The sequence below is a fragment of the Mastomys coucha genome, unplaced genomic scaffold (genome assembly GCF_008632895.1).
Source record: "Mastomys coucha isolate ucsf_1 unplaced genomic scaffold, UCSF_Mcou_1 pScaffold11, whole genome shotgun sequence".
Classification (NCBI taxonomy): Eukaryota; Metazoa; Chordata; class Mammalia; order Rodentia; family Muridae; genus Mastomys; species Mastomys coucha.
In genome coordinates, this window is record NW_022196893.1 from 13132140 (window position 1) to 13138257 (window position 6118).

Sequence of the window (6118 nt, forward strand, 5' to 3'; positions counted from 1 at the left end):
CAACCCAGCGCAAAGGATCCTTAAGGCCCAGTCTCACCCTCTGTGAGTCTCTTCCTTCTTGGCTATCCCCTTCTTCCTCTTTTATCTTCTTCCCTAGAACTGATCTCATTTTCTTTCCTCCTCTTAGCTCCTATGCAGGATGAGTGTGAGAATGTATTCATTGACACTGAGTCATAAGTGGCTAACTGAACTTAGAGTTGAATATATTGCTAGCAGCATTCTCAGTAAGATGCAGTGGCTCTGCTTTAAAACTGCTAACCAGGACTTGGAGCAACAGATGTGAACTGCAGAACCATGCAGTCAGCCATGTTTTTATTGACCTGTCTCAGCTATAAGGCCAAATCTCTAGGCACTGTCAATGGCTTCTCTGATAGCAGAACCCCTTGTTGGTAAACCAAGGGAGGTGGTCTGCCCCACCTCATTTGGGCAGTCATGGAAGGAAGCATTTTCCAACCACTACGAATGTGGATTCTAAGTATGTAAGGGACTAGAGAAGGACCTAGAGTTTGAGGCAATATCATGAGTTTTGGTCTAGCCTAGGCTACATATTGAGAATATATATATATATATATCATATATATGTAAAGGTATGAATATATATGTATCAGACAGACAGATAGATAGATCTTAAGGTAGAGGCCAGGAGAGCCCAGAATAACCTGATAAAACACTCATTTTTAGGTCAATCAGGGAAGAACATGAGGGGTGGGAGGAAATCCAGAAGATGAGACATCAACAGCCAGAAGACATGATTCAAGGAAAGGGAGACACCAGAGTGCATGGCATGGACAAGGGAGGCCACTGAGATGGTGGCTGGAGTGTATCGGGGATGGGGCTGAGACTGACAATGTCAGGTTTCAATCAACTTTAAGTGCTTCATGGAATCAAAGCACACTGAAGTGGGTTGTGTGTTGAGGGAAAGGGGGAGCAGTGTAGACATCCACTGTAGACCATTTCTGGAGGGGAGTGCACTGTAGGGCGAGGCAGTAAGGGCAGGAACTGGAAAGGATCTCGGGTTCCAGAGAAGCCTGGTTTTACATGGGAGGGGTGTGTGGTGTGTTTTAGTGGTGATGGAAGTGAGCCAGAAGAGAGGGAAAATCAGAGTATGCAGGTGAGAGGAGGGATCCCCGGATGCTCAGGTGGTGAGAAGGCCAGAGAGAATGGGGACAGGAGCCTTGGAGAAGAGTGGGTCACTTCTGCCACCAGAAGAGAAGTCCCGTGGGAAAGTCAAGGAAGATGTTCCCAGATGGTGCTCCTGTTCTTGGCTACACAGAAAACCTGGAGCAGAGCTGGGGCAGTTTACAGAGGGAATCTGAAATCATCTCTTCAGTGTGGGCAGGTGATGAGGAAATGGAAGGGCCTCATCTTGCAACCTTGTAGCTTTGGCTGACCTGGAACTCTCTATGTAGATCAGGCTGGCCTTTCACTCATAAAGACAGGTTTGCCTCCATGTCCTGAGTGCTGAGGTTAAAGATCTGTGCTACCATACCCCCATGTAATTTTTAAAAGTACACAAATCTGAGAACACGATAAAGTCTTGGCTGGTAGTTCTTAACCATTTTATTTGTGTTATGCCCAAGGACATTGTATACCATGTGTCAGACCTGTGCTTTCTTAAAATTCTATTACTGAGGGGAAAAAAGAAATAAACAAGCAAAGGACATGGCTGCTCCTAGGTATGGTGGAGGGGAAGGTTTACTGTAGATATGAGGGAGAGTGTAACCAGAGGCGGGGACGTGTGGGAGAATCCAGAGTGGAGATGAGCCAGAGCTCTGGGAGGAGAGAGGGGAGAGGAGAGAGGAGAGCTAAACCAAGAGACCAGGAGGGTAAAGGGTAAAGAGGGTAAACTTCAGAGTCAGGATCCAAGTCAGAAAGGAAGCAGACGAGAGAGAGACAGAGAGAGAGAGAGAGAGAGAGAGAGAGAGAGAGAGAGAGAGAGAGAGAGACAAAGAGAGACAGAGAGAGAGACAGAGACAGAGAGAGACAGAGACAGAGACAGAGACAGAGACAAAGAGAGAGAGACAGAGACAAAGAGAGAGAGACAGAGACAAAGAGAGAGAGAGGGAAAGAGAGGAAAAGGGAGAGAGAGAGAGAAAGAGAGAGGGGAGAGAGAGAGAGGGAAAGAGAGAGAGAAGAAAGAGAGAGGGAAAGAGAGAGAGAGAGAGGGAGAAAGAGAGAGAGGGAGGGAGAGAGAGAGAGGAAAAGGGAGAGAGAGAGAGAGAGAGAGGGAGAGAGAGAGAGAGAGAGAGAGAGAGGAAAAGGGAGAGAGAGGAAAAGAGAGAGAGAGAGCAGCATGGAGTGGGTTGTGTGGGATTGTGTACGTGCTCTGTGTGTCCCAGAACAGCAGGCAGGCTCTGAGATGCTGTTCCCAGTCTTGGTTGTGTGGTCTCTCAGTCCAGAGCAAGCAGGCTTTGGAGGAGTGTAGGAAGAAGAGCTGATCAACAGGAAGTGAGCAAGTATGGTTGCCTTGCCTCCAGACCCTGCTTACCCCCTCAGCCTGATGGACCCAGGTACACAAGGAAAGGAAGCATGTAGGAGCTCCTTGTGTGCTCCACACTGCAAGCCTGGTGAGTTCAGAAGGTAGAGGCGTGTGGTCACGCCTGGCAGGCAGCAGAGCGCCTGGCCAGAGCCCTCTGGCAGCTGAGAGGTGTCGTTCATCTGTAGAGTTGTGAATACTTGTATCGTGGTGGAGTAAGCTTTAGGAGCTGGAAAGGGTGAGGATGAGCAGCCATGTGAGGCCAGAGAGAGATCACAGCCTCATTCCATAGTGTTGCTCTTCTGGATTGCATGGGTTTCTGTACGTAGCACACTAGCACGTCTTCATTTTCTCGGGTAAGGGCCTGGTTGCTGGGCCTTGGTAACCAGTTCCCACCCACTGACCTGCAAACCAGGGTTTCTACAGGCTCCTTCTAAGGCTGCCTGAGGTGTACTTAATTACCATGGGGACTGATACCACTCTCAATGCTGAGGCTGCCCATGATTGATTTCTTCCCTCTGGACTCATAACAGAACCTATTTTTCTCTAAAGTTCATGCTGCCCAAATAAACCCAGGCAATGAAAACACAACTCAATTAACATGAATACATGCTGTGCGCCTAGATTGGGCAGATCTACCACTACACTACCATCTTCCTCATCTGTGAGACCCCTTATACAACCTAATAGTTCCCTACAATAGTGGGCTTTAGAGTTTTGACTGCATTCGTCTGGAAAAGCCACATATCTGTTCATACATTTAATACTCGATATTTCCCCCACAAGTTTGAATGACTTTCAGGAATATTTTTGCTGAGTGTCATCGTATGCATCTGTAATCCCAATACTCAGGAGCCTGAGGCAGAAGATTTGGTAGGATTTTGAGACTAGCCTAACCTATGTAGTGAATTCAAGATCAGCCCAGGCTATAAAGTGGAAACCTGTCTCAAAAACTAATAATTCCTTACACTAGAATGGAGAGGCAGGCAGATCTCCGTGACTTCAGGGCCAATCTAGGCTACATAATGAGTTCTAGGCACAGTGAGACCACATCTCAGAAACCAAAACCATATCCAGGGGGCTGGAGAGATGGCTCAGTGGTTAAGGGCAGTGACTGCTCTTCTGAAGGTCCTGAGTTCAAATTCCAGCAACCAAATGGTGCCTCACAACCATCTGTAATGAGATTGGATGCCCTCTTTTGGTGTGTCTGAAGACAGATAAAGTGTACTTACATATAATAATAAATAAAGTAAAAAAACAAAAAACAAAAAACAAAACCCCCCCAAAACCAAAAAACTAAAACAAAACAAAACACTCCTTTAAAAACTATAACAATCTAGGCAGTGGTGGTGCATGCCCCTAATCCCAGCACTCAGGAGGCAGAGGCAGGTGGGTCTCTGTGAGTTCAAGGCCAGCCATGGCTACACAGAAAAAGATGTTTCTTCAAAACAAGACAAAACAAAAACAAACAAACTCAATAATAAAACATAAATAAGACAAAGCAATAGCAGTTTAAAAAAATATAATTTGTGTTGTTATAAATTTGAATTTGTAACATTTGCTATTTGAAGATAAGGCAGGGACCCGACTCTTTCAAAGATTTAACTAGTCTTTCTCGCCAGCCTGCAGGAGCAGTCTGTGTGGAAGACAGCTCTTGACTCTGAGACTGCAGAGGCACTGTATCACAGCTAGGGCCTGGAGGCCAGAGCTCTCATGTGAGTGTTAAGAAGGCTGAGTTCCTCACAGTCAGCACCTATAATGTGTAAGCAAGAGCTCTGGAGAAACTGGGCGCAGTGGTTTCCCAGCACTTGGGGGACAGAAGCAGGCTGATCTCTGTGTGTTTGAGACCAGCCTTGTGTGCGGAGCAAATACCAGGCCAGGCCGGGGCTGTCTAAAACCCCGTTACAACAACACAACACAACACAAAACACAACCAACCAACCCAAAATAACCTCTGGAGAATTCCCCATGTCTCCTTTGGCAAAGCTCAAAGCAGAGCCTTATCATCCCCCAGCCCCACCTCCCTTCCAGCCATTGGCTAACTCTCCACACTCCATGGGAGTGGCCCAAACAACTCCTTTGTCCCAGTGCTTCTGAGTGCCTTTAGAATGTGGTTCAGTGTTCATAGCTTAGCAAGGTAGCCAGCGTGTAACAAGGATGTCTGTCTGGGATTAGAGTCTCCTCTAATGATGTCCCAGCTCCAAGAACAGAAACTTTAATGTGGTCCTGGGAAGAAACAAGCATTAGGGGTTTGTGCGTCCCCAGGCATTAGAGGGTACTTGGTGCTGATTCAATTTTTCTCTCAGCAAGTGATCACAGGGTCTGTCTGTTTTAGGGGCTTCTATGGTAGAGCTAGGAGGAAAGAGCCAGGAGCTGAGTCCTGCATTTCCTGAGAAAGTCCTGGCTGGGGTGGCTTCTAGCCTCTGCCTCCCCCCTGCACCTGCTGCTTCTGAAGCCTAGCTGTCTCCTTTTCAGGGTCCCAAGGCTGCCTTGGGACTTTCATGTTCCCCCAGCAGCTGCAGGGGCATACTTCTCTTCAGTGACACACCGGGGCCCAGGCCAGCCCTTTGACACAGTGTTAAGAGTCCAGATGTTCTGGCACATGAGATACACACGCACACACACAACACTAACGGTGCTGCCGCTGAGGAGAATACTGGCAGGGACACTAGCTGGATACTGCTGGACCCTCTGGGGAAATATGTCCCAGGCTCTCTGTCAGAGCGGGGTTTTCTGTTACTAAATGCAGTAAAGTGTCAGGCGTTCGCCCTGTGCTCAGCTCAGCTCAGTTACCATTCCGTAAAGAGCAGTGACAGATAGCGGTGCCAGCTCTCGGCAGGTGCTTTAGTTACTGGGGAGAAAAGACCCAGCAACTTCTGGAAGGAAGGGTTTCTTAGTCTCTCAGGTTGAGGGAGTAGTTCTGCATGGTGGGGAAGGTGTGGGAGCAGAGGCCTGAAGTGGCTGGTCACACTGCTTCTGTAATCAGGAAGCAGAGAGGGATTGCTGGTGCTCTTCGTGCCCTCTCCTTTGGCTTCAGTCCTAGAGCCAAGCCCCAGGTGCTTGTCCATCTTAATTAACTCAGTCTAGGAACTCCTCAGACATGGCCAGAGATCTGTCTCTTTGGTGACTCTACATTCTGTGCAGTTGAAACTATCCTCAGTAGTGGGAAACTGTAGCTAGCCAGGGTCACAGACACAGGAGTCAGAGTAGGGTGGCATTCTGGTATAGTTTTCTGTGAGTAGAACAGGGAGAAAGCCAAGACAAGGCCAGTCATATCGTGTGGTATATATGTGTATACGCATATGTGTGTGTGCATATATATATGTGTATACATATATGTGTGTATATATATATATGCATATATTTGACATTATTGGAATTTTGCTACTTAAAAAAACCCATAGAAATATAAGAATACGTTTTTATTTTAGTACTAGGTGTGAAGATGGGGGTGGCTGCTTCACAGCAGCTGACTGACTGGGATTTGCCTCTTGCTCTAGCAGAGGCATGGGTTTGCCAGCTGCAGATAGTTTCTGCCATTGTGTGACATTTGGAATTCTGGGAACTTTTCAGATGGTATATAAATGCTGTGGCCCTGAGAGACAGGGTGGTGGTGGTGGTGGGTGATGGTGGTGGGTGGTG